Raw genomic sequence first — 26,824 nt, 5'->3', positions numbered from 1 at the left:
AGTGAGTCAATCAGGGACCAAATCTCTGATACCATGAACCAAAATAAACGTTTTCTCCTCTAAGTTTTCCTTGCCAGGTCTTTTGATCACAATGACACCGAAACTGATTAAAACACACCCATCCTCATGTGTTATCATATCGCCTGTGGCAGAGTTAGGTATCAAAAGGATGAATCGGATCTTATCGAAATCTACTTCAAAACTCCAGGGACTCCCCTTTTCTGCCAGGCCAGTATTCCCTCTTCTAAAGTCCAAGTGCAGGCCCTACTGGTAGACACAGCAATCTTTTCCTCTTCCTACACAATCAATATTCTAAACATTATGAAAAGCATCAAGTTTCTTAATATAAAGTGCCACACCAGAAAAACCTTCTGACCCCCCCCCCAAAAAAACTGTATGTTCTTCTGTGGAACCTTATGTTTCCCCTAAGCTAGCTCCTGCTGGGATTGCTCTGCAGTGGCATCTACTTTCCTGAATCCTCTGCAATCAATATGAACTCCAGAGCTAGTATTAACTGCAACCACATTTACCAGCACCAAATACAGCACCTGGAATGTAGTAGGGCTTCAGAAATACTTCATGATATAGACAATAAAGTGTAGAAACTGTTCACATGCTATAGAAGAAGAGGAAAAAATCTGTCATATCAAGATATGAAGCTTAATCTGGAAAAGTACAAAGAGAACAACCCAGTTAGAAGCAGATAAGGTGCAAGGATGGTGGAAGAAATATCCATTTTTATTTGGACATTAGCTTTTGAGTAAATAATGTGACATAGTGATGGGAGATAATGATGTAATAACTAGACATATGACATGTAAGGAACAAGAAACAATTCCATAGCTGCATTTGACACTATTTAGTCCATTATCATAAGCATGTTGACATTTTCACTTTTGTATTACCTTGTTGTTAATGATTTGCATGTACCAACCACAAATATTTAGATATGCATTTTGATTAATTTTAGGGCTTTTGATAATTACTTAGATTGAATCTTACTATTTGGAAATATGTGAAAAGTATCAATTATTATAAAAATGATGAATGTTCTATTAACTACCACACTTGCTTTATTAGACCAATCTCTACTATCAGTCTTGAATTACATGGAGTGTAAATGAATGGAAGGTGTCAAAGACAAGAAATGCAAACAGGAAATTAATGTTTTCATCCACTATTGTCTAATATCTGGACTTCCCAAAACAATATAGAAATTGGGGTTTAATATATTTTTCAACCTAATTATAAATTAATAGTGTCAAGATTTGTATTGGTATGTTCTGTACAAATTTCATCCACACAATTTTTTAAGTGGTTTTGTTAGCATTAATTCTGTTGGAATCTTTGCTAGTGTAGCTTAAAAAGCAAAGCAAAACAAAACAAAACAAAGCTGCTTTTCCAACTGATAGATATTGCTTTCAAACATTACCAGGAAAGAAAATGTTGATCAAGCATTAGTAAGCAAATAAAAAAAAATCACAAATGAGAGAATCTTTGAGGCTTTGGAAGGTAAGGGCAAGCAAAATAGAAAGACCAACCTTGTTTAGATGAGCGTTAGTGAATTCAAACATATTCTGATCCATAGTGTCAAATGCCAAAGGTGACCTGTTCTCTTAATTCTGTCAAAGTTGCCCATTCCTATAAAGAAGGTTTAGCCAAAGAATGCATGAATCAGTTAGAAAAAAAACAAAAAACCACTTTCCTTTTAATCTCACCCAACATATCTATAGGAAGGATTGCCACTATTTTCTTCCTAGCTATAACCTTACAGCATTTGTTTCCAAAGGCAAATCAATGTGGAATATTGTGTGATTCACATGAGCAACTTGCCTTACCCTGAGAAAGGAAAGGCTCCCTGCTGTTCTTAATGGTCATGTGAGGGGACAAATCATGTCTGAACTGTTTGAATGCATATCCCCTTACTTCTGCCTGGTGGGATCCATAGTCACCTACCAGGCAGGGTTAGCTAATGACTGAAATGAAATCCAGTCATTGAAGGAAATCTCAAAGGCTCCCTGGGGTAGGCTGGAAAGATGTCACTAGGAGAAGGCCTGCACTTGATGCTTTCACAGTGTTTATGGAACGTATAGCACAATGGAGCGTGATTAATGAGGCTCTTCAAACTCTGACTTAGGCTAGGACTTTGTCCTTGTCATGTCTACAGATCAACCTTTATCACCCCCATGTCAGCAGAAATGTAAACCAGAGCCCAGTGTTTCCTAGAGGAGTGGCCCTGGCCTTCATCCTCAAGTAAACTAAGGGGTCAAAGAGAACATATTCTCATTTTTTAATGACAGTGATACTTTTGCTTCTTGAAATGCTTTTCCCTTAAACACTTTTACAACTATCATTTTATCCTATAGTTACAAAATGATGTAAAGCAAGTTTGTCACAAATTATTGTCACCTTGTGATAGATGAGACATCTGGGCCATAAGGTCATTAAGTAACTTTCCTAAATACCCGCCTGATGGGGAACATCTTCGATGCTGAAAATCCATCTAATTCTAATTGAAATAAACTGAGACACCCTCTTGTATCTGAACACATCCCATAAGGCATTAGCAAAAGAATCCAGCTAATTAGCAGAGTTTCTTAGTACCTTCAACTCTAGTTTCTACTCTTTTCCTAAAGCCTGAGAGTAATGTGAAACGTGAAAGTAAAACGTGATTTACGTTCATAGGCAAAATATTTTTCTTGTTTCAATTTAAGAAGTAGATCTCAAAAACTTCTGAATTGTGCTTTTCTGCCCATTCCAAGCTCAGGCCTTGTTACTGTGCTCACCCTCATCTCTCTTCTATCCAGGATACTGTGAATGGGTGATGGATGATCACTCAATGGTCCATTAGACCAGTCCCAGGTCTAACCTCCTTCATTCTATCTGAAGTTTACTGAAGCCTGAAAAACAGTCTTCTTGGCTGTAAAAGGGCCATTAACAAGCATACAAACTCGATTTTACTGCATCCAGTGGGCAACTTCCATTTGAGAAATATGAGCACAGCATACCAACCAGGGCCCGTTTTCAACTAAGAGCACCCACATCAGTTGTCCTAAGGCCCTCATGTGAGGACTGTAAATCTGTGCCCTGGCTCCTTTTATATTATTGAAGGTAGATGTAGATTCATCCTCCTGGACCTTTTCAACAGCCTCACCAAGAAAAAGCATGATAGTCATCCAAACGTAAGAGATAGGACATGGTCCCATTCAATGCTCTTCTTTTATCTTTTTCTGTTGTAGTTAAAATTTTCAGGTTATCCTCCCGGAAAAATGACATGTTTATCTGCTCCGGACGTTGCAGTGGAAACCCAGAGAGACACCTTTGGTGTTTTGGTTATTTATTTTCTAGTTGCTCATGGGCTCCAGAACTGTCACCATTGGAGTAAAGGAAGACCCTTGACCTGAGTTCTTTGGTGAACCGAATGTTGTCATTATTTTTGCCCCCTTTGGCAACTGGTTCTATGTCTGAATTGCCTTTTAACCCACCTATCTTATTTTTTTTCCTTTTTTGCCAGGAAGAAAAGGAAAAATTTGAAATTCTCACAAATTGATATGTATATGGTTCTACCTAGAAAGTAAAAAGAAGACCCCTGATTATTGAACATCTGAAGGAAAGAAACTGTCCTCTAGATATGTAAAATAATTCACAATTATCTTGTCAGCAATATATTTCGATTCATAAACAACCATCTTTCTTTGAGTCACAGTAGACAACTATTCCATGGGTTGTAAAAATAGGAGACCCTTCTGGCACAGTTGTTTGGTGAGTAGAGAATTTTATGCAAAACCAGAAAATTTGTTCTCTCTTGTGGGTTCACAAATCTTTTTAAAATCTTGCTTTAGAAAAAAAGAAAGTGAAAAGCATATGCCACTTTGTATTTTGCTTATCTTATCTCTAAATTTTTCAGATCACATAAATGAAATTAATCAAATTGAACTTTACCTGCTGTTTTGAAGAATCAGGTAAACACAGGAGGAATTGTTTAGAGTTTCACATTAGTTTGCTTTTCCTACTACACTCCATATCTCTTATTTATTACTCCTAAGATAATTCAAATACTATTTATTGTGATGCAAGGGACCTAAAAATGATTTAGTAAGATTAAATATTCATCAATATTTATGTTTTCTTTCTTAGCTTTTTGTAAAACAATTTTATTTAGACATATTTGTGTGTCATATAATTCACCATTTTGGAGTTTTTGACTTAATGATTTTTTTTTAAACTGGGTTTACTAAATTATGCATCCATCATGGTGAATCAATTTTAGAATATTTTCATCCCTCATACACATTTTCCGAGAATTTGCATTCCCTCTTCTTTCCCTCAGTTTCCCTTTCCCTAGCAACTTGTAATCTGTTCCCTTCCATCATAGTTTTATCTTTTCTGCATATTTATGCAAATTAAATCACATAATTTAATTTGGTCTCTTGTGTACAGCTTTATGCATGCTGGGGCATGTATCTAAAATTTGTTCCTTTTTATTGCCAAATAGCTTTTCATTATGTGGATATACCATATTTTACTTATCTATTCACCAGTCGATAGACATTTTGGTTATTATCAGTTTTTGATTATTATAAATGATGCCACTATTAACACCTGTATGAAAGTGTATGGTCAGGTTTTCATTTCTCTTGGTTTGATCCTTCAGAGTGGAGTTGCTGGATCAGATAATAAATTTATGTTCAATATTTAAAAAAAAAAACTATTGTGTCAAACTGTTCTCCAAAGTGGCTGTACTATTTTACATTCTCATAAGTAATATATGAGTTCCTGATTTCTCTACTTTGCCTACACTTGTTACTCTCTTTTTAGTTACACTCATTCTAGTAGACATTCAGTTGTATCTCATTGTGGTTTGGGTTTGTATTTCCCTGATGATATTGAGACCTCCTTCAGTTTTATAGGCTCAGTTCTATAATTTTTAAAGCCATCTGCTTTAAAAATGGACACATAAGAAAGAGTCGTCTTAGGGGAAATCTGGCTTTTATTTCAGAGATAATTAGAAAAAATTTGGAGTATCCTTGGTTTTATCTGTAAGGATAAGAACAACTATTTCTGCCCATAGGAAAATAACATGTATAGCAGGGCATAGGGCCAAACTCTACACAGTCTTCTGAAGACCTGGCACCTTCACCTGGGGTCTCACTGTCTCTGTGAACTTGAAAATGCAACTTACACTTGACTCTTTATTACACTGTCATGGTCGATATGGGTGGGAAGCTCTTAGATACTGTGATTCATTTAGGGATGCTCTAAGGGACAAAGGCTCTGCAAGTGGAATTCTTTCAATGGCAACTACTTGACTTTCTACCATCTCTGAGGCTATAATCCTTATTTTTTGTGTCTTCTGCACTTAAAAAAATCTCAACACTTATCTTTTATAAAAAAACATTGAAGGAAAAGCAAAGAGGTATCCTACTGTATAAAATGAAACTGAAGAGGATCCTTAAAAAGAAAAATAAATAAATAATTCAAAAACAGAGCAATCTTGACCTTTGTAGAGTTTGATGTTGTGTTTGGGATCAATTAGACATCTCTTCAAAATACCAGGAGTGGGAAGGATTTCCTGAAATCAAGTTCAGAAAGATTTCTTCAATGAGGAGAGCCCTTAGGCCTTTTCTAAACTACAAAATAAGCTAATGATTCACATTTACTCTTCAGTGCTGAGGAAGGAGAATTTAATTCCTGCCCCTGTACCTTGGATAAAGAATAATACTGACATACTGTTAAACTCATTTATACTCTTGGTAAATGACTTCTTAGCCTGTTTACAAAATATTGTACTGATGGAAACTAAATTTTAAAGTTAAGAAACAGAGACAGAAAAGGAGATTCTATCTTTGATAAAAATTTTAATATTTTTACTCTCAAATTTTAGTGTTAATTTTGTTTTTCAAAAATGTTTTAAGTGAAGAAGGGAGATAAATGAAAGTCAAGTTATTCCAACTGAGTAAGTAGATGACTGACTCCAGAAAATTCAAGCATGATGATAATTCAAGAATAAAAGAAGCAAAATAAAAGAACCACTTGAAACACTTCGGTGACTTCTTTTAGTTAAGAAGAGGAAGCATGAAAGAAAATTGACTGAACAATTTTCTAAATGACTCTTTAAAGATATAGTGAAAAATAACCTGAGAATTTCCTGGATTGAGGAAGTTTATTTATTGGTTAGGTCCAAACTTGGTAGCAAAAGATGGCACCTATGCAGAGTGATTTGGCAGAAACAAAGCAGTTCTCCACCTTTGAAGTCTAGAGAGGTTATATGGGAGAAGGTCAAGATATTGAAACTCAAGTAAAACCCATGGAGAGATTTAATGTTACACAGAGTAAAATACATCTCACATTAAATTAGGCTCTGCAAATCATAAAAATTGTATAAGTAATGATAGTGTTTTCTTGTTTTGTGATTTGAAATATGTCACCTCCCTTAATTTCTATATATTTGCCCTAAACAAGAAACTTGATTTTACTTTTCTCATTTGATGGGGAGACTGAGGCTCAAGGGCATTAAGTGATTTCCTAACAAAGTGATGGAGACTTGAAGGAAGATCTTCCAAGTGCAAGTTCAGAGTTCTTTGTAAAGCTTATGCTTCAAGGGAAGATATTTCTTCTCCTAATAAGTCAGTCTGTTCTAAAGCATGAAATTTTATTTCTGAAGTATGTCAACATACACGAGAGAAAAATGTTCATCAATTTTAATGCAGAATATTATATACACATTCAATTAAATTTCTCTCAGATTAAAATGTCCTCTCTTCATCAGAAATATAGTTTGATTCAGAAAGCTAAGAAATATTTTCTACAAGGGTACCACAGAGCATTGAATAAGTCCCTGGGTAGATTCTTCATCTTTTTTATACCGGTATTTAAAAGGAGATTCCCTCAGTTTTCCCGCCCAGTACACTTGGAGAATGTTTGCATCAAGTTTTTGCCAGCTTCCAGCTTCCCTTCTGAACAGAGAGCAACTGCTTAACAAATGGCAGGTTTATGTAAGAGGAAATCTCCATGGTTTAACGTGCTTTTGTTTCCTGTCAGTATGTACCTTCTGTTTTTGTTCACGCATAATCATCTTATAACCTGCACAGAAAGGCAAAGAAACCGAGACTTGGGGAAATTGATATTTTAGCAATTACTTAGACACTGATTTTCCAATTCTTGACCAAAAGAACTTTCTTGTGAGACAAGACACCCCAGTAGCTGGGATTGTTGTATGCAGAAGGTCAGACAGAAAAATAATGCCTTCAAGTCCCCTGTAACATCAGTACATTGTCAAAAGAACCTCATCAACACTTGACTGAGGCCTTCTCTCTACAGAGAACCTGTTTCAGGTCACTAAAGTCCTCTGAACACAACAAAATTATTGTATTTTTGTAGTAAGCATACCATTATTTATCTGCATCTTTACTAGACTGAAAATTTTGACAGGATTGGGACTGAATCTATTCATATAATTCCTGCTACTTATTTTGGATTTTCTACAAATGTTGTTGGGTGAATGGCTGAACCATAAACTACAGCCTGGCATATCCAAATCAGAAGGTTATGAATTCCAAAGTCCCTGATTCAGACCACACTCATAAGAAGGGAGGCATAGATTAGAAGTACTTTCTATACCTTAGAGAAAGGGAAAGCTACTTCTCCAAACTGTATTAGCCACGGATTTCCTTTCAATGGTCCTCACCTTAACCTTAGAAGAAAGAATACATTTCTCTCTACCTGCCAGAGAAGCTTATTTGTGAAATCACCTACAATCATTTAAGTGTCCACCAGGTGAAAAGTGTTGTACTGGACACTAGAAAAATACAAAAGTGAAACAAACTCAATTCTTTAGGACACTAAGATCTAGCTGAGAGATGAACATATGGGAGTAAATGCCACTTTAAGAGAAAATGGAATCAGCAGCATACTGGTGGAAAATGTGAAAGTCAGAGAGGGATGGGAGGGATGGATGTCACTTCTGCACAGGGAGGTTGAAATTCTGAACCAACCAGAGCTATGGTAACAGGGTTGGAAAAGAAGGAGCTGTTTCCAAAAGCATCAACAGGATTTAGAGAATGACTTGGTTTGGAAATTGTAAAACAGATGAATTGAAAATGGCCTCAACATAAGTAGCCAGAGGAGACAGTTCAGTGCTTTGCTAAGGAAATACAGTTGGACATTCCTAAATTCTACATAGGAAAATCCTTCTGAGACATTTTTTTGCTGAGCGAATTTCAAATTTGGAATGTTTATAAGTCATGCAGATGCTTATTTTGATATTTAGAAATCCAAAATTCATGAGAGCAGGCTGAATTTTGTGGCTCATATCCAGAGAATCCAAAGAAGGGTGTGAACAGGGTAGGTGACTTCACAGCAGAGAAACCTGGTGCAGAATGCCTTCAGGAGTGTTGACGTGTGTTGACGTCACCAGTGACACCAGACTGGATGTGATCAGTAGGAGCCCATTCCCACTGATTTTCGCCCCCAAGGCCCATGACTAGATACTATTCAGGACAGAACGTCAGACAAACCCAAGCTGGGAGATGTTCTATGAAAATACCTGACTATTACTTCTCAAAACTCTCAGGGTCATGGGAAGATGAAGAAACTGTCACAGAGCACAGGAGATGTGATGACTAAAGGTAATGTGGTGTTCTTGATGGAATCCTGAAAGAGGGAAAGGACATTAGTGGAAAATTAGTGGAGAGGACATTGATGAAAAAATGGAGTTTTGGTAGCAATACAACAATGTTGGCTTCTTATATTGATGCAATTTGCCTATGTTTCGAAGACTGGGACTAGTGATACAATAATAACCAAAGCACATGACATTTCTTTTGTTGTTGTTGTTGATACCAGGGATTGAACCCAGTGTCACTCAACCACTGAGCCACATCCTCAGCCCTTTTCTATATTTTATTTAGAGACAGGGTCTCACTGAGTTGCTTAGGGCCTCATCAAATTGCTGATGTTGGCTTTGAAATCGTGATCCTCCTGCCTCAGCCTTCAGAGCTGCTGGGATTATAGCTACGGGCCACCATGCCCTGCAGCACATGACATTTCTAAAGCACTTTCACCTATGCTGACTCACTCTGGGACAATGTTATAAGATTGGTTGGACAGGGATATTAATGTTCATTTTGTAAATGAAGAAGCAGAGGCTCAGAAGTGAACCTATCTAAGATCAAAACTATCACTACCTGGGGTTTCAACCATGGTTTTAGAATCTAGACGTTGTGTTATATTTTGTCAAGTTTTAAAAAGACAGGTCAATGCAGATGTGTGTGTCTAGGTGGAGAACGGCACAAGAAATGCTTGGTGGAAAGTAAAGACTTTGTGATGGCAGTAAAATTTCAACTGAAATGAAGCCTCCATGAAGGACTGAAGTCTTCAGGATAATGAGGCAAACTTCTCTGTTTTTATTTTTTTAATCTCCCAGATTGTCATTTGTTTCTCTTCTGCCTACCTCTCTGTCTTTATGTATTGGTGATATTTTATCAATGCATATAATAAAATTATCACAGTTTTTGAGACTGCAAAATTATTACCCTTTGGAGCCCCTGTATCACATTCCCTAATATTTTGCTTCTTCTGGTCACATCATCATAATACTACTAAAGCTGACTCAAATCACATGGATAAAAAATGTTTAAAATGATTCTCTCATAAATTTGATGTGATCTTTTTCCCAACTTAATTTTCTTTGTCCTGATTACCACATCTGCACCAATAATAGCCTTTAGTAGGGAAAACACAGTCATTACATTGTGTTCTTATGATTTAGAAACAGCAGTAATTAAAAATACAATTTATGTAATTCTACAAGCATCCCCTCCCCCCTTCTCCAACTCATTCATTTTTTGGCAGTTTAAGTCGGAAAGTAAAACCTGTGAAGAGTTCCATTTTGCTTTTAAACAAAAATGGTTTTTTTAAAGGGGAAATCATTATACTGTTCTCACAGATCAACATTTCAAAGGAAGGACATCATCCAGGCTCTTATATACACTTACATAGGAAAATGGATGTTTAAAAGCAGGTAGATGTGTATTTGTCCTAAAAGGCGGCCTTCCTTGTTGATGCTGTAGCCTAAGGAGCTCTCCCTATGCTTTGCTGCCACCTTGGCTAACTAGAAGGATTTACAGCGGAATTCTTCTCTGAGGGCTGGAAGCAGATTGCACTGCCTCAATGGCTGGCAGAGCTCAGAGACGCATCTGAAGTGGTTATCACTATTCCCCCTGGCTTGGGTATGTTGCTGAGAGAAATCAGAACATCTATCCAGTGGAAAAGCACTCTTTCTCTTTTGAAATAGCTCAGTTGCAGAAAGATTCACCGTAACTCTCTGAAGACTTTTTAAAGGCATCTTTCTTCTTTAGTCCAGAATGGAAACGGGAAAAGAGGTGATGTTCAAATGCGAGTCTGGGTTTGCGCTCTGAGAAAGGCCCTGGCTCTTTGGGGCGTGACGATGACACGAGCGCCGCTGTGCCAAGTTTTTTCTTTTCTGCATTCTGTCTCCAGGAGAAGACTGGCCTCCAACTCCACTGAATTTCTTGAGTTGAGAACACTTAGTCAAAGCTGTTTATTGAATGCAAGGTGGAGGAATATTCTCCGTTTAATGTCTTCCAAAACAGCTGGGAAAATATTGTGGATCAAAATCTTAGCGCTTAAAACTGCCCTGCTTTTTCAATATTGGGACCTTGAAATTATCTATCATCTATCTATCTATCTATCTATCTATCTATCTATCTATCGATCGATCGATCGATCTATCTACCTATCTATCTTGTGTTTATCTTCCCCATTTGTTTATTCTAAGACTGACTTCTCTGTGTCTATTCTCCCCCTCCCCCCGCTTTTTCTTTCTCTCTCATCTCCTCCCTCCCTTCATTCCCATTTCCCCATTAACAAATCAAACTCCTACATCTCCTCCTCACAATCTTCTGGTGTCTTAATCTTCGTTATCTGAGCATGTCTTCTGTACTGGGTATGTGTCATTTGGCTTACTCCGGTTCTGCATAGGTGGGTGACAGCATTCCTTGAGGGTTCATTTAAATTTGGCCTGAGTGGGTGGGTGCCATCCACAAAGTCGTCTCGCACACGATATACGATTAAGAGCTAGAGTTTGAACCAGCGAAGAGTTCCAAATCTTCAAAACTCAGCTAGTGAAGGAAATGATACGAGGGGCGGGGAACAGAAGTAGAGGAATAAAATCCAACTTTGCTGGCAACTTCCATAAATCCGGTAACTGGAGGCAAAAAATAGATTCCGAGGGCTGGGTCTGGTCCGGATGAAACGCTAGGGCTCCTTCCCATCCCTGAGTCTGGCGCTGGAAGCCCGTCACTGGCGCCTTGCCATGCGAGTGCCCCTAGACAGCAACACACCCACTGGAAACGCACGTGAACAAAGCTCTCGCCCCGGGAGCCGCCGCCTGCGGTTTCCTAGTCCATTCCAGCTTCTCCAGGGAGTGTAGGGCGCACACAGGGTTAAGTTAGTCCCCTCCCTGGTAGGAGGGAGAGAAGGGGGAGGGGAAAAGAAGCGTACAGTCTCTGGGTACCTCGTAGTTAGTTGTACGTTCGAAACCTGTCGCCATCACTTGTGAGTTTGGCATCATCCTTTGTCATCGCGGAGGAACTAGCTCTGGGAGATAACATCAGTGCTCGCAACCTTCGCGCCAAAGCGCTGAGCTTCCCCCGCTGGGGGTGCACCTCTTGTCCTTCCTCCGAGCGTTTAGCGGCGGGGAGGCGGCACCTCTTCGTCCGCGGCCGTGTCCACCGAGCCCCAGGACCAGGGTGGCAGTTCTCAACAATGGGCAGGAGGGACCTCGGCGGCGACCCCTAAAACAATACCATGCCCCGGGAGCCCCGCTGCTGCCGCTCCAGCTTCTTCCCTTTCCACCTCCCTGACCCTGTCGGATTCGGATGAGCCCTTTGGGAGGAGACGCGGCCGCCAGGTAAAGAGACTGCGGTGCCAGGTGAAGTTTCTAATAACCGCTCTAGCTGCCGCTAAGCGGGCATCAAGCTCTTTGGGGGAAGATTTACTTATTTTAATCAGTGGGGGGTGGTCACCCTGGTGGGATATTCTAGACTTTTTCTTTTACCCAGAGAGAAAAAATAGGCTCCGACTTTAGGGACGTCTATCTGCAGGTCGAATCTACCTTCTTTAAGGAGTTTTGTAATAGCTCAGGGTCAAAACGCAAACATGATTGCCTGCTAGAAGCACAGATTCTAAATGAGGGTTTCCAGACCTCTAAGCCTACTGGAGTATAGTCTCCCATTTCTCCAGAATGAATCTCTTAACTTCCATGAGTAACAACCTCCTTTTCCACCTACTTTTCATGCTACCAGAGTTATTATCAAGTGGTTATATCTAAAGCCACCAGTCCGCCCCCTCTCCGCAATCCAGGATCGATTAGCCTTTAAGACGCAGCAGATGTTAATTCGTTTTCCTTTCAGTTGGAAAGCCAGGATGCTTTCCCCAAAACCAAGTCCCTCTCCAGCCCTTCTGGTTCTCTCGGCGCTGGCGGTCACTCAGCTGGGGCCACTGCGCCTTCCTGAAGCGAAGGAGAGGGTGGCGAAGACGCGAGGCGCAAGAATAGCTGAACTGGGATCGCTTTCCGGCGCCGCGTGCGTTGGACGCAGAGACGGGGCGGGTAACGCCCCCAGGCGCTGAATGCAGGGACCAGAAGACGGCGAGGAGTGGCTGAAGCAAGGCCTAGCCAACTGCCACCAGGTCCCTTCTGGGTCTTGGGACCTCCAGGAAAGATCCTTCCGCCACGCTGACCAGTCCAGGGCCCCCGCCCCCCACCCCTTTCAGAGGCAGCATGGTCACTTCTCTTTGATAATTAGGCCCAAGATCAAGATGCCAAGTTGAGATGCTGGCACTAAAGAGGGTCAGGGAGCCCTCTGGGAATAGGGTGACTGGAGCGGGCTGAATCCACACTTGACTTCTGGAAACTCCTGGAGCACGCGAAACAGTTGCCAGTGGAGACTGAAGCCACCGCGGCTGTGGTCTCTGGCGCTTCGCTCCAGGAACCTCCCAGCAAGATGGCACTTACTGTCTGCTTTTCTGTGATTAGCTCTACCATCCGCTCCCCTTCCTCCCCTGGATAATTATTAATTACACTCCCCGAGGATGGGGAGAGGACGGGCTATGCATATCTAAGTTCACGCATTTTTCTAGTCACCTTTGCATAATACAACATTGAAGCGACAGGCGCTCAAGCATTCGAGTAATGTGTATGAGTGTGTGTGCACGTGTGAGCGCGTGTGTCTGGGTGGATCCATGCATGGCTTGGGAGACAAATCTGGCGCTTCTCCAAGTCGTCTTAACCTGACTTAGGCTTTCAAATACATAAAAGCAGTAGACACAACAGGGATGCGAAGGAAATAAAAACAATCGGAGAAGGGGTGCCAAGTGACTCAGGCTTTGAATTGAGGACCGCGAGTGCGGTCTCGCCTGGGCGCGTCCGGAAATCATCTCCAGCCGGTTACCGGCACCGCCCCCCGTCCTACTCTTCTGCCCACAGAGCTAAGAGGATCCCTAGAGTGTCGGTCCGGGGTTAAACTTGCGGATTGCATCTCCGCTGACTGCACCGACAGCGCGTCTAGGCACAGCCCTGCGCTTGGAGCGGGCTCGTTCTCCCTCTTCTGTTCAGATTCAGCCTCTCTCCGGACTTGTTAAAACATGACAGCAACTTACAGGAGGCAGGAAGAGCAGCAATGAAATGAGGAGCAAACCAGATTCCGGCCTCCGATTCCCCACCTCGCAAGAAAAAGGCAAACCCTTGGTTTTCCCAGATTACTCTTTACTTTTACTTTTTGCAAAGAGACTGCGAAGTGGAAACGTTGCTTGTATACAAATTGGGTTTCGTTAGCTGTCTCCTAAATCTTTGATGCTGAATTTTGGTTGTCCACTGAAATCTATGGGGAAATTGAACTCCCCCTACCTCCCAGTTGCAGCCAGGGTAACAGGAGACATTAGAAGTGTTTTAAATGGTCATATCAAACTCTAGATAATTTCCCCAATTAAAGTTTAAAAAGGTCCGAAATGAGGAACCCTGTAATGGGGTGGAGATGGGGGTGGGGCAAATCCTCAAGGTTGCCTGCATTTGAAATAACGCCATTTTGGTTCAGAGGCTTGCTATAGTTTTACCCTTAAATCTCACGTTTCGATCTTTTCTCGGAATCAAAGTAGTAGATCCTCCCTCCTGGAAGAAGAGCATTAGGCAGACTTGGAGGAAATCGCCTTTCAGGGTTCGGACGGCGGAAGTATTTCTAAAAGCTGGGCGTAGGGAGGGCATGAGCAGTGTAGAAAACGGAGAGGCGGCGTGCAGAGTCAAGGTGGTATCCTCGGGGTTAGCCTCAGTGCTCTGGAACTCTCTCCAGGGAGGAGAGGGTTAAAATTCGAGTCAGACTTTGCCTCTTGGAAAGCTTTGGGTTGCAGCCGCTCCTCCCAAGCATTCTTTAAAGCAGAAAAGTGGGAGGTACTCCGCGAGGGAGGAAGAGAAAGAGGGAGGGAGAGAAAGAGGGCTCTAGCAGGGGAGCGCGCCAGAGCGCGAGGGACGGAGGGAGAGGAGGAGCGCGGGAGCGGCGGAGGCGATCCCGCGAATTCATTACTGTAAACATCTCCCGGGGGTGTCAGGAGGGGTGGGGGTGGAGGCCTCAGCGCCTACATTAGCCAGACCGCCTCGGATTGAGGCAGCAGTTTGGTCAGAGCAGCCTCCACATCCGCGCTGGGCGGGCGCAGCACTTGGAGCTAGCCCCGCGCCCGCCCCCGCGCAGCTCCGCACGCCGTTCCGCGGGGTCCGCACACAAGCAACGGAGGAGCGCCCGCCTGGCTCTTCCGCCGAACCCCGGGGTCCTGGGTTTTCCAGGAGTCTGGGTGCCGCCTGGCCGCTTTTCACCGCCTTCTCCGCCCGCCCTACTTTTTTCGGGGTTCCTTGGCTAAGCCGAGGCGGAGAGAAGGCAAGCAAAGCAGGAAAGGAGGCGGGAGCCAGGGCGGCCCGAGCCGAGAGAAAGTGGCATGCCCGAGCCCTGGAGGCGTAGGTGGCGGAGGACGGGGGAAGACGATGCCGCGCATCCGTAGGGGAAGTAGGCGAGAGCGAGCGAGGCGAGCGGGGCGCTCGGGCGCCTACCGGCTGCGGGGAGGCGCGCATCGCTCTGGGGCTCCGGCCTCCGCTCCCCCGTGCCCCGACGCTGCAGGCGACAGGGCTCGGCTCCAGCAGCCTCCGCCGTCGCCTCCGCCGCCTCCCGGAGGACCAAGCAAAAGTTTGGATCTGGGGCAGGGCGCAGCGCTGAGCGGGATTACCACCAGGGCTGGAAGGAGACCTCGAGAGCCTTCGCAGGTAAAGCACTTCCCCAACCCTCCCTTTCCGTGCCCCTCTGCTCTCTCTCAGAGCCTTTCTTAGCGCTCCTCGCCGGGTTTGGGTGAAAGTAAGAGGGAAATGAAGTTCGAGATGTTGGGGATGGGTGTCTGGCGTTGGGATCTTCTGTGCGCCCGTTGGGCAGCTGTGCGGGGAGGCTAATGCCCCCAGGAACGAATGATAACCCTCAGCCCCAGCTGGTGCCTCATCTTGTACGGCTCTTTAGACATTTGTAAAGTGAATGCAGGGGCTTTTAGTATGGCTCAATCCAGGGAAAAGATTGATGGATTTCACTTACACTCGCCCGCTCACCCCTCACCCTCTTACCCCTATTTAGCATCGTTAAAAAAAAAAAAAAAAAAAGGAAGAAAGAAAATAAAATTCGAGCCCACTCTAATTTGCCTGCTTCATTTTGTCTGCTCAGGACAACAAATATGGGGAGGGGTGTGCGAATTGACAGCAGAGGCAAAAAATCTCTCTTCCTTTTGACATCCCCAGAGCCCTCCTCTCTTCCATTCACCTTCTGGCGTCATAAAACAGGAACTTTAGAAGTCTCATTTTCATCGAGGGGGTTGAGATGAAGCATGTTAGCCTTTGGTAATGTGAAGTTGCAGTGATTTTGTGTGTGCGCGTGTGTGTATGTGTGTGTGTGAGCGCACGCGCGCGCCTGTGTCTGTTTGTCTATCTCAGAGGGAAAGGGTTCCTGGTTGCAGGGCGGCCAGTTGTATTTTTTCCTCAGTGTCCTGATGCATGATGGTGCCAGGGAATTGAGTGACCGCGTGGGAGCATTGAGGCTGGGGGCCCCAGAGAGAAGGCAGTCATGTCTCCCGAACAGTGGTCCGCCTTACTTGAGCTAAGAAAATAGCTTCCATTCACTCTTAGAGCCAAGATTCCTGCTCCAACTTCTCAATACCCCTCTCAATCCCCCCCCCCATAGAGTTTCGAGTTTAAAAGCACCTAAACATTTACTGCTGCTCTCGTCTTTATTATTATGATCATTATTAATTCACCTGGAAACTCATCGTGCTTTCTCCTTTGAATGGAAAACAGTCTCTAAGAGCTTTTGATTAATTTTAATGGAGGGAATCTCATGTAAAGCTTACTGTAAGCTAATCAAGTAAGTGCAAGGCACAAATCCGTGTAAATGCGGGAGTGCAAGGTGCTGATTAGATTTCTTTACATGCTGCATTTGCTATGCAAAGCCTCTTCTAAATGGGAGCTATTGCTCCCCATTCAGCTGGGAGGTTCTTTAATCACAGGGTTTCAGGGAGCTTTGGAGCATGTCCACTCGCTCACAGGCTTATTGCTAAATTTATTATGTCTAACTTCCCCCATCCAAAAGCTAATATGAAGGCTAGCTCCCATATAGGGACTTAGATTGTCTGTAGACTTAACTGGTATGACCTTATTAAATTTCCAATGAAAGGATCCCCCAAACATTTGAGGTGAATAAAATGCAGGTTGGAATTTGTTCAGGGACATCTTTGGTTGTTGTATGAATGTAAAAATTTAGGTCAGTATCTGAAATGTTAGAACTGGATTATTATTATTATTTTAATCTCTAAGCAACATGTGCCAGATAGGGATGATCTGCAGGTTACCATATTGCAAGAGAATCAGTGTTTGGATGATAAATACATATGCCAAGAAAAGTTGCTTTTTCCCACAAAATGTTATTACTCCTAAAAACACAACTTCTCTTCCTGTCCCCTTCCAAAAACTGAAACAAGATAGGGTTAAACCATCTAATGAGAATTTTTTTTTTAATAATCACAGATGACAGTGCAGCAACCATACTGTCACATTGAGTTGCAAATGTCTGTGACTGGAGGAGGTTGGAAGATGGAATTTCAAACATCATTCCATGTCTCTGCCAGTAGGTACACGAAATAATAAAAAGAATTGGACTAGCTATACTGTAGCAGAACCTATTACAAACCTAGCATGGAAAGAATGCTAGTTTAAAAAAAAATATTGCCATGTCTTAACACTTTGGTAGTTTCATTGCATTTTTAGAAATTCCAGGGGATGCTTTTAACACAAGAAAGTAGATTCCCAAATGACACCATGCTGGGATCCCTGGGGTCCCCAAGGCAGTCAAGGTTTTTCCTGTATGCTAGACTTCTTGATGTGATCTTATCCCAGTGTGACTTCAATCGGCTGGATCTAATTTGAAACTTCTCTGATGCCCTATTTATTACATTTATATTCTGGCCTGCTGGAGAGTTTGATTTAGAGTTTATACGTATCTCCCTAAATCAACATTATATTATCCCAATTTGAAATTGGGGTTTCAGGAAAGGCTCAAGTATGTCCAATTCTTGAAGCCTTAGACTCAGTATGAACATCTAATCTACTTTGACTCTTCAGCTCCTTACTTTACCAGAAAGAATTGCTGCTTCTGAGATCAGCAGCTTCTGAAGTAAAAAATAGCAATGGTGCCAAGCGGCTTTGGCTTTTTCTTTCTGTTTAGAAGATTCAAGAAAGGTCAAGGTGATGGAATATTATTTCTATTCAGGTCGCACCTTTCTGGATAATCATCTTTTGGTATCTTTTCTTTATTTTTAATTCAAGTTCATTTTTCACTAGATTGCTTTAATAACTATGTGGTTTCTGCCACAGTGATTCAAATCCAGTCCATTAGTGACCTCTATCTGCGAGAAGTGAATACTCATTGTTTTTTTTTCCTTCTCATCAGTCTGCAGACGTGTATGTGTTGGGGTGGGGGGGGGGGCTCACCAGCTAGTTCTTTCTGAATGTTTCAATTTTTCTAATTTGATTTTTCTAATATGGAGTTCAGTATGGATAATGATATTGAATAGTGGCAATACAAATATGATGGACTAATATAGAGTCCACTAAATGTTATTCTATAGAGCACGACAACATGATCAACATAAATAAAACACCAGTGCTGTCCGCTGCCAGTAAGAGGATTGTACAGCCGGGTAGACTGTTGTTTTGGGACTCACAGTGCTGGTGAATGTAAGTGAAATTTTATTGCCCCTAAGTGCTTACATAACAAGGGAAACTTGAGACCAGCCGAGAACATATATGTGGTAACTAGACTTCATAGTAGCCGTGTGTATGTCTTTAAATTCAGTCTGCTTCTGCTGTGAACTTGTGGTACAGATCAAGGACGAAGTGGAGTGTGAGAAGAGCATTTATAAACAGATGGTCTTTTTAAGGAGACTTTAAAAATCTGATTCCAAATCCTGCTTTGTCGTCAGAGGGTTTTCTGATAGAATTTTCAATTCTAGTTGATTATTCTAAATGCTAACTGAAGACAAAGTTTACTGGATTTCTTAGGTGGGTGGATACCATTATCTGACATTTTCCAGATGGTTTTTGATGTAGTGGTATTTGGGGATATGGAATTTTTAGGAGGTTTTCTTTCTTTTCCCTTGGGCAGGTTTTTACGCAAAAGACATTCTTAAAGACCAATTATTGTTATTATTGAAGTTAAGCAACCATTCTGGTACCTCCGCCAACTTTCTTGCCTTTCCTGCCTGCTACAGTTCTTTGCTTCTGTGAAATTGTATTTTTCTTCCAAGACTACATGTTGGAGAGAGGAGTAGGGGTGTCAGTGTGTTGTCTCTCCTTTCAGTAATAAGCTACGTCTCATTAAGTATGTTTATAGTAACACACACACACACACACACACACACGCACACACACACCAAGAGCCATTTTCAGACAGAGATTCTTTTCAAGGTTTTAAGCATGTTCCTTTTTTAAGGGCTATGACACAAATATTGTAATAAAAATATCCTGTGTTCTGATGAATACAGAGACTTATTTCAGTTGTATGAAACAGTAAAACACTGTATTAGCAAAATAATCAGTGGTATTTTGAGGGCATGGTCAAAATCTGTTAGAACCTTCGTGAGGTTTTATTTTTTTTTTCCCTTCTCTTTTTCCCTCCCTTGGTGAATTTTTTGAATCCACTGGTCTTTTTGGTTTTCTTTGATTCCTTCTACTGTGGCTCTTTGAAGTGATTGAAAATTAAACAGTAGCTACTTTTTAGGGAAATTCATCATGCTATGTTCAGGATTCCAGAAGAGTTAATGATGCAGAAAAAGTCCTGTAAAACATCTTTCTAAAAGAAGCCCTTCTCTTGCAGGCTTCCCACTTACTGGCCTCCTGTACCATTTGCAGTGAATTGGAACTCCATTATTTATTTATTTTTCAAATACCGCCTCTAACTTAATTTAACGTGGGATGTGTTTCTGCAAAAGTATACCGTGCCATGTGTCCTGATTCACCTGAACAAAGCATTATCCTTGTTACTGATCTGCAGTAAGGGAAGGTCAAAGAAAATATCCTCATATGATTTGGGAAGTCAAAAGGCAACATTCAGGGTTCTCAAACACTGGTCAGTTATTCTGCTAATACCTCTGAGGCCCGTATTTTTCTGACAGCTTAGTGGTTAAAGATCTAAACCCTTTTTTGGAGGCATTCACAAAATTTTTTAAATCTCTGGAGCTGCTACCCACTAGGTGCTCATTAGAACTGAATTTTTTTTTTACATTTTTTAAAAAAAATTTCCCTTACATTCTTCTCAGGTTATTTTTAAGGGACTGTGCGAGAACCTTGGAAAAAGTCTTCTGTTCTTCTCTGTCCACAGCTCATATTGTTGTATTTTGGTTCTCTTCATTAGAACTTTCAAGATGCAGATAAAAGAATCTGCCTTATGAACCTTTTAAGAACCTGAGGGCTGTTGGATTTAAACTCACTGAAAAGTATCAGGTCCCAAAGTTCATAGATGCTATTAGGCCTCAGAACACTGAAACTACCTTTAATGGGGAGTGAAAGAAAAGCAGTTCTACGGTCGGTTCACGAATAGACTGTCCATGAAGTCACCAGAGGTCATGTGGCTGGATGGAAAACACTGGACGCATATCAGTCCCAAAATAGGTTCACATGTTGGTGTCACTCTCAGCCCCAGCTGCCTAAGAGTGTCACTTTCAGGAGAATCCAGTGTCAAAACAGTCTCTCTGCTAGTTTTCTCTCCTACTTTGCTCCCATAGTTGGACTCAAATAATTAGACAGAAATAATGCAGGGAATTGTAATACTTCCCATATGAGGTGAAGAGGAGCCGAGTTGTAATACTTACCTTACATATTAGATAAAGGGGAAGTAAGAGATTAAGGTGAAGAGTTCGGATAAGTGTGGGCGACGGAGGTTCCCAGGAACTCTTTTTAAGATGGATTTACAAATACCTCCATACACCTCTCATGCACCAGTGCTTATGTTGTCCAGTGTTCATACAAGCAATTTCACTTATTCTCCCATCTGCTTGTGTGAGTTGGTATAAGAAAGCCCTAACTGCCTGACTTCCAACTCAGTCACTGAAGCCACAAAGAGACTAAGGGCTATCTGACTATACAGACTTTGATGACAAACACTGATTTTTACATTTTATTACCAAGATAGAGAGTTCTCAAGATATAGTTTAGAAGTTTCATTCTTTTTTTTTTTTTTTTTTCGGTACCGCAGATTGAACCTGGGGCGATTAACCACTGAGTCACATCCCCAGCCCTTTTTATTTATTTATTTTTTATTTTGAGACAGGGTCTTCCTGAGTGACTTGGTCCTCATAAGTTGCTGAGGCTATCTTTAAACTTTTGATCCTCCTGCCTCAGCCTCCCAGGCCTCTGGGAAGAAGCTTCCTTCTTTAAAAACTCACCCCCAAAGAATCAGAGTTGGGTATTTTTATTAAAATAGTAGAAAATATTGCAATTATACAAATATTTAGATTTAAAAACAATAGTATTTTACTTTCTCTCTGACATTATATTAGAGTACAGTGTTGCCTATTCTGAATAATTTTATGATGCAGTTGTTTGACCTTTTGACACGGTGAGGAGGGAAAAATAGAAGAGATTGTTTTAGAGGAAAGAAAAGAAAATCTGCATTTTCACGTCAGCATACTCCTTCCTGTATTCGACCTTGTATGGTCGAATTTCGTAATCTCCAGGAGACTTAATTTCCCCATCTCAGAGTACAACAGAGTTGTTGAGGGTCAAATAAGATTAATGTGTGTGAAAATGCCTTAATAGCAATGCAGACTCTTATTCTCATAAAGAGCCTTATTCAAGTTGATAGAATTTATCATTGCATGACTGTCTTGTGCTAAGATAGGTTCAGCTTTATCTAATTAGGACTGTGACCACGACAGAATACCTTACCCTTCAGGAGCTTTTGTTCTTGTGGGTGGGGTTTCCCTCAACTGTGACTTGTCTGATGGTTCCTGGTATCATTCTGTCCATTCATTTAATTCTGGGTTCTCTCCTTCTCTTGAGTTTGCTCTATTTTGATGCAGGTATCCTTTCCAAGGATAAAGGGTAATTAGGGTGAATTGAGTTCAAGGGCCAAACTTTCCTTCTTGAAGCTTTGACTTGTTGATGGAAACTGAATTCATCAAGAATGAATTTCACGGAGGATCTTGTTTGGGACAAACCATTAACGTTCCCTGACGTAAGCTTATTTCTCTTTTTGACAAGTTTGAGTTTTAGCCATGCAAGTTACCTTTTGCAAAAGCAATGTCATTAGTAGAGACTATGATGAATTTTTAAAAATTTCATCTTCAAAAATAAGCCAAACTCGTACCAAAAGACCAAAATAATGAGATAATCTAAATTTTTAATTGAAGATTTTATTCTCCAAATTTCTTCAGCTCATTTACCAGTAAATGGAAAGATAAAATTAATTATAATTCCAACATATATTCCAAAGCTAGGCATTATTTTAATGTTGTTACTGTCAGTAAACGCTGGTGGGACAATTCTTTGATTCATTTCTGTGTATTTTGTTCAGTTGTATTTTAACAGTTGTCAGATCTGAGACACTTTTAATTTTGAGTGTTCCAAATATGATCTTGCTTATTTCACTATACTCATTTGTTTACTTTGAAGTCTTCATAAATATTATTAAATTGTCTTATTGTTGCTTTGTCGAAGGCTTCAAAAACACACCCATGTGTGAAATGTTTATGAAATATCTGATCATGATTAGATCATGATTCTTAGTCAGAATGAGTATTTCAGTCAGGTATCTTTACCATTTCTGATTTGCTATTTGCCAAAGTTCTGAAGCTTGCTTTTCTTTTTCAAGTTAACTAATTTTTTATAGTATATTATAAAGCACATGGCCCTATAAATACATTTTAACATGGAAAATTACAGTTTGGTGAAATTAATGTGAATTCCTTTTGTTCTGGCAGTATTGAATGATATAATAATATTTTAAGAAAGACAGTGTTTTCTGAAGAGTTCTACCCATGAAATGAGAAGAACCTGTAGCAACTTTGTGGGGACTTAGTATGTGTGTGTATCTTTCAGATGTACAAATCTAAGACTTAGGCTCTGTGAAGAGGGACTGCTGTTTTACCCTAAAGCTGGGTGGTGCTAATTTAGCCCATAACTCCCTGCTATCATAAAATAATGAGATAATTGCAAGTTTTAATTGAAGATATTCTTCTCCAAGTAGGCCATAGGGCAACATAAATGAAGAAAAACATGAAATCCCATCAGAAAAGGTACTTTTGTGTGAGGGACCTGGACCTCCTGTCGAAGATGTCCTTCTTGTGGAAGCAAGAGCTGTATACCACAGGGTGAACAGAGCTTTGACTTTCATTCAGGAGACCCTCTATAGCACTCAGCCTGTTCCAGGCAGGGACTCCAGCCATGGATGACCTGGGGTAGATGGCAGAGTCTTTTCATAATGAGCAGGAGGCTGCTGAGGAGCTAGGGAGGCACAAAACCTAATCCCATGGCAGTTTCATAGGTGATTGGAGACAGTGCAGTCAACACCACTAGTGTGCCAGAAATTTGAAGGATTAGTGCAAAGGACTCTGCATTTGAAGAGAGATAGTCCAGGCTCCAGTGCTAGCTCTAACTCTTGTTCATTTTACAAACAGGACCAAAAATTTAAATGTCTTTTAATCTTTGGCTCTTCACATAGAAAATAGATAGGGCTGTGCCCATAATTCAGTGGTAGAGCGCTGACTTGGCATGCGTGAAGTGGAGGAGGGCAGAAACAGGCTCCTCTCGCTAGGGGAAGCAGAAATAGGGATCAACAAGGTCCTGCCTAACTTGGACTTTTTTGAAAAGTTCACTGAAAGCTCAGTTGTTGGTTCAATTAAGAAGTTCGTCCCCATGTACTGTCACTCTCAGAAATGTACCTAATGCTGATGACCAATGCCTCCAGCCTGCAAGGAGTGCTGTGCCTAGACTGGGACTCGGGGCACTGTGAGCTGTGGTTATGACGTCTCTGCCGAGGTACAGAGATGTTTATCAAAGTGAATTTTAAACACTTGCTTCACACGATTCAACTTGGCAGAGCCATGATAATATTTTATTGTAGATTAATGCATAAATTATTGTTGTGCTTACTTAACGCTTATTCTGTCCTTACAGAATGATTGTACCTTGCTTGTGTAATGAGTGATAGACAGTAGAGTTGGAATGATGCGATTGGGTTATCAGCCCAGTGTGGAAGTATTTTCTTGCAGAAGGTAATTTTCAGTTAATTTAAGTAAAGGAGCTTCTCTCTAAGTCCACAGCAAACACTTCTGAATAAGGGCAGTACTGAGATGCTCTGGTCAAAATGCACAATTTTAATTTACTCTTATAATTTCATGTATGCGCAGTTTAATTTTTGCATTCTAGTCAATAATTTAAATGTATTTTTTTTATGTTTTACACTGTGAATCTGTAAATTTTTTGATGTAGAAATGTTATCTTTAACAAGATGTTAGGCCTACCCCAGACCTCCAAGTTGGCAAACACAGTAGCTTTTCCTGTTAAAGACCACATAATATATAATGTAATATAAATACATATAATTAATCAAATTGGAGCAGCAAGAAGCAGGCACTTGAGTATACTTTATAAGCTGTTAACATCTTAGTAAGTAGCTTCTGAACCAACATTCAACCCAACATAAAACAATAAGACCTTGTTTTGCTACTTTAGAAAATGTAAGAGAGATTAAAATTCTTTGGGAAATGGTTTAAAAAAAAAAAGAAAACATTTCTTTTGCCCAAATAGGTAAGGAACAAGTCCAGTAGTGCTGACAGCAATGGAATTTAAAACTCCATTCTAATAACCTCAGTCTCCACGGAATGCCAGGCAGACATCCGTTCTAGTCTTGAGCTTGTAGCTGAGGATTTGACAAAGGTTGAGCCCTTACCATGTGCCAGGCACCAAGCTAAGCCTTGTGCTAGGCATTTGGGATATTCTTGCAAAAACCCTTATCCATTCTTGCTTACCAAGAATTCTGATAGGTCAGACCACAGTACCCCTTCTGTGGACTTCACTCATCTATGTGAATTAATGAAAGAGATGGTTAAAAATACAGGTTCAAGGTCCCTAACTGGAGATGCTGACTTACAAAGGTTTTAGTGGAGCCCAGGAATGTGGATTCTTGAAAGTCCTGAGATTGGAAATCACTGACCTGGATAATTTTTAGAATATTTTTCTGAACTTGAGATTCATTGGTCTTATAATCATCTAGTTGAAAATCACTTATGATTCTCTGAGAGTATTTTGTGTGTGTATTTTGCCGCTGAGGAAATATTGCTCAATTTAACTCCACTCTTCTAGAAAAGAATGAGCAGAGGAGCCAGCTCTCAGGACCGGCTTCAGTCTTGGTAGCCACAGTCTTCCTGTTTGTTCTCCCCAGTATTCGGAACTCCTAAACTACCATACTGTTCTTGTGTTCCCAATTTCCTAAAAAATACAAAAACAAAAACAAAAAAACAGAAGTAAATTACATCATGTTCTTTAGTCACCTGCATTTTGGATGCCCTGTCCTTATGGATAAAGTCTATTCAGATGTATTGTCCGAGATCCTTGACCATCTGGATCTCAAATCAGCACTCAGACATATTTTCAAACTCCTGTTCCCTGTAGCACACCCATGTCCCAAAGATGGTAAGGCGTGACTTGCTTAATTCTTTCCCTTTCCCATGCCATTTATTCTTTCCATAGAACATAAACTGCCCTCTTCTTTTGGCAATCTGTTTTTCCCTTAAGTCCTACATGGATGCCACCTCATGTATCTGTTTACATGTCTCTCTCTCCCAGTAGACTCCATGAACTTTGGCTCATTCAACCTGTCTTCCTGGTGTGAACAAATGTGCGCATTGCACCAAGTGCAGCATAAATATAACTGAATGAATAAATGTGTAATTGCACCAGCCGGACTTTGAAGACAAGGTGTTCATAATCTAGGGAGAGGGACTGCTCCTCAGAAGTGCTCTTGCATTCCGATAGATGGGTTGCTCAACAGGAAGAAATGCAGTCTCCACCTTTCTGCTTTACTCTACCAACTTTAGTCAGGCAAGTGCCTGCTGGTTAACCCAATCCAAACCATGCATGAGATAATTCACATGCCACATTGGACAGATCTGTTTAAAGAAATAATTTTGCTTCATGGTGTACCTTTCTTGGCATCAAGTAAAACTGTCAGTTAAGTAGATGTTCACACAGATGTGTTTTTTCCCCATAGAATGAGATGTTTAACTCATAGCTATAACTTTGTGTATCTGCCGTGGCAAAATCGAAGAGAGGAAAGCAAGAACTTGTGAAAATTGGTGCATTAGCTTTTTTTTTTTTTTGCTTTTTGCTCGTTTTTATTTCATTTATTTTACTGTGGGCATATTGTTTTCCCGATGGAGATCTGTGAGGAGTCAGCGTCCTCCAAGAAGAAGAGAAAAGAAGACTAGAAATCCCAACTCCTTAAGCACTCTGTCTCCACAGAGAAAGATGCACTTAGTCTTCAGGAGGGCAAATGGAAAGGCAGGGGGAAATTATGGTACATTCTAAACTTATAGAATTTAATGTGATTTAACCATTAATCATGATGGTTACAGAGGTTGGACTTTAGGTCCTTCTTGAGGGCCAAAGGCCAATTATAACAACACTTGGCTCCTGTCATGGTGGATAGTCAATGGGAGATGTGTAGGTGGTGGTGGGGTGGTGAGCACCCCTGAAATATCCCAGTCTCCCTCTCTTTTGTTTTTCAGTGCCTGAAATGTATAGAAGAGGATGGAGTGTATATTGATAGGCCCTTTCCTTGACTCAATGTTGCCATTACTTTCTACTCAAGCAGGAAAGACAGGACTAGCACCTGGGATGGTGTTTGAGAAGCCACTCTTCCTTCAACACTGGGGCTCACACCACGCTAGATTTTTAATGCTGATGTGTGACACTGTTTAGAAACAATGTGCTCTTCTGTCTTGAATGAGATCAAGTATTAGCAAGACCACATTCTCATCCCAGAGGATCAATAAGGATAACAACAAATATAATGTTTAGTAATAATGGTGTTGTTTGTAGATAGGTTTTTTAGAGTGCTGCTTATGCAGTTCATGTACATTATCTCATTTAAATCTTCATAAAACCCCTTGTGAGGTGGTTCTGGTGATAAATACTGTGAATAGCCCCATTCTGCACACAGGGAAACTGAATTAG

General features: G+C 41.0%; 1 protein-coding gene across 3 annotated transcripts in view; it reads left to right on the top strand.

The window, feature by feature from the left end:
* Positions 1–11,448: 11,448 nt before the first annotated feature.
* FLRT2 (fibronectin leucine rich transmembrane protein 2) overlaps positions 11,449–26,824 on the top strand; it is an 88,452-nt gene continuing 73,076 nt past the window's right edge. Inside the window, exon 1 of one of the 3 annotated variants that reach the window (XM_079126007.1) lies at positions 11,449–11,932. The gene's annotated coding sequence lies outside the window, so the exon portion shown is untranslated. Of the gene's footprint in view, positions 11,954–15,186; positions 15,326–26,824 lie in introns of those variants that run through there. The other 2 variants (XM_079126008.1, XM_079126006.1) reach the window with 2 other exon arrangements.

The sequence above is a fragment of the Sciurus vulgaris genome (assembly GCF_902686455.1).
Source record: "Sciurus vulgaris genome assembly, chromosome: 2".
In the NCBI taxonomy this organism is placed as follows: Eukaryota; Metazoa; Chordata; class Mammalia; order Rodentia; family Sciuridae; genus Sciurus; species Sciurus vulgaris.
The sequence above is the reverse complement of the archived record's forward strand: the minus strand, read 5'-3'. Positions and strand labels throughout refer to the sequence as shown.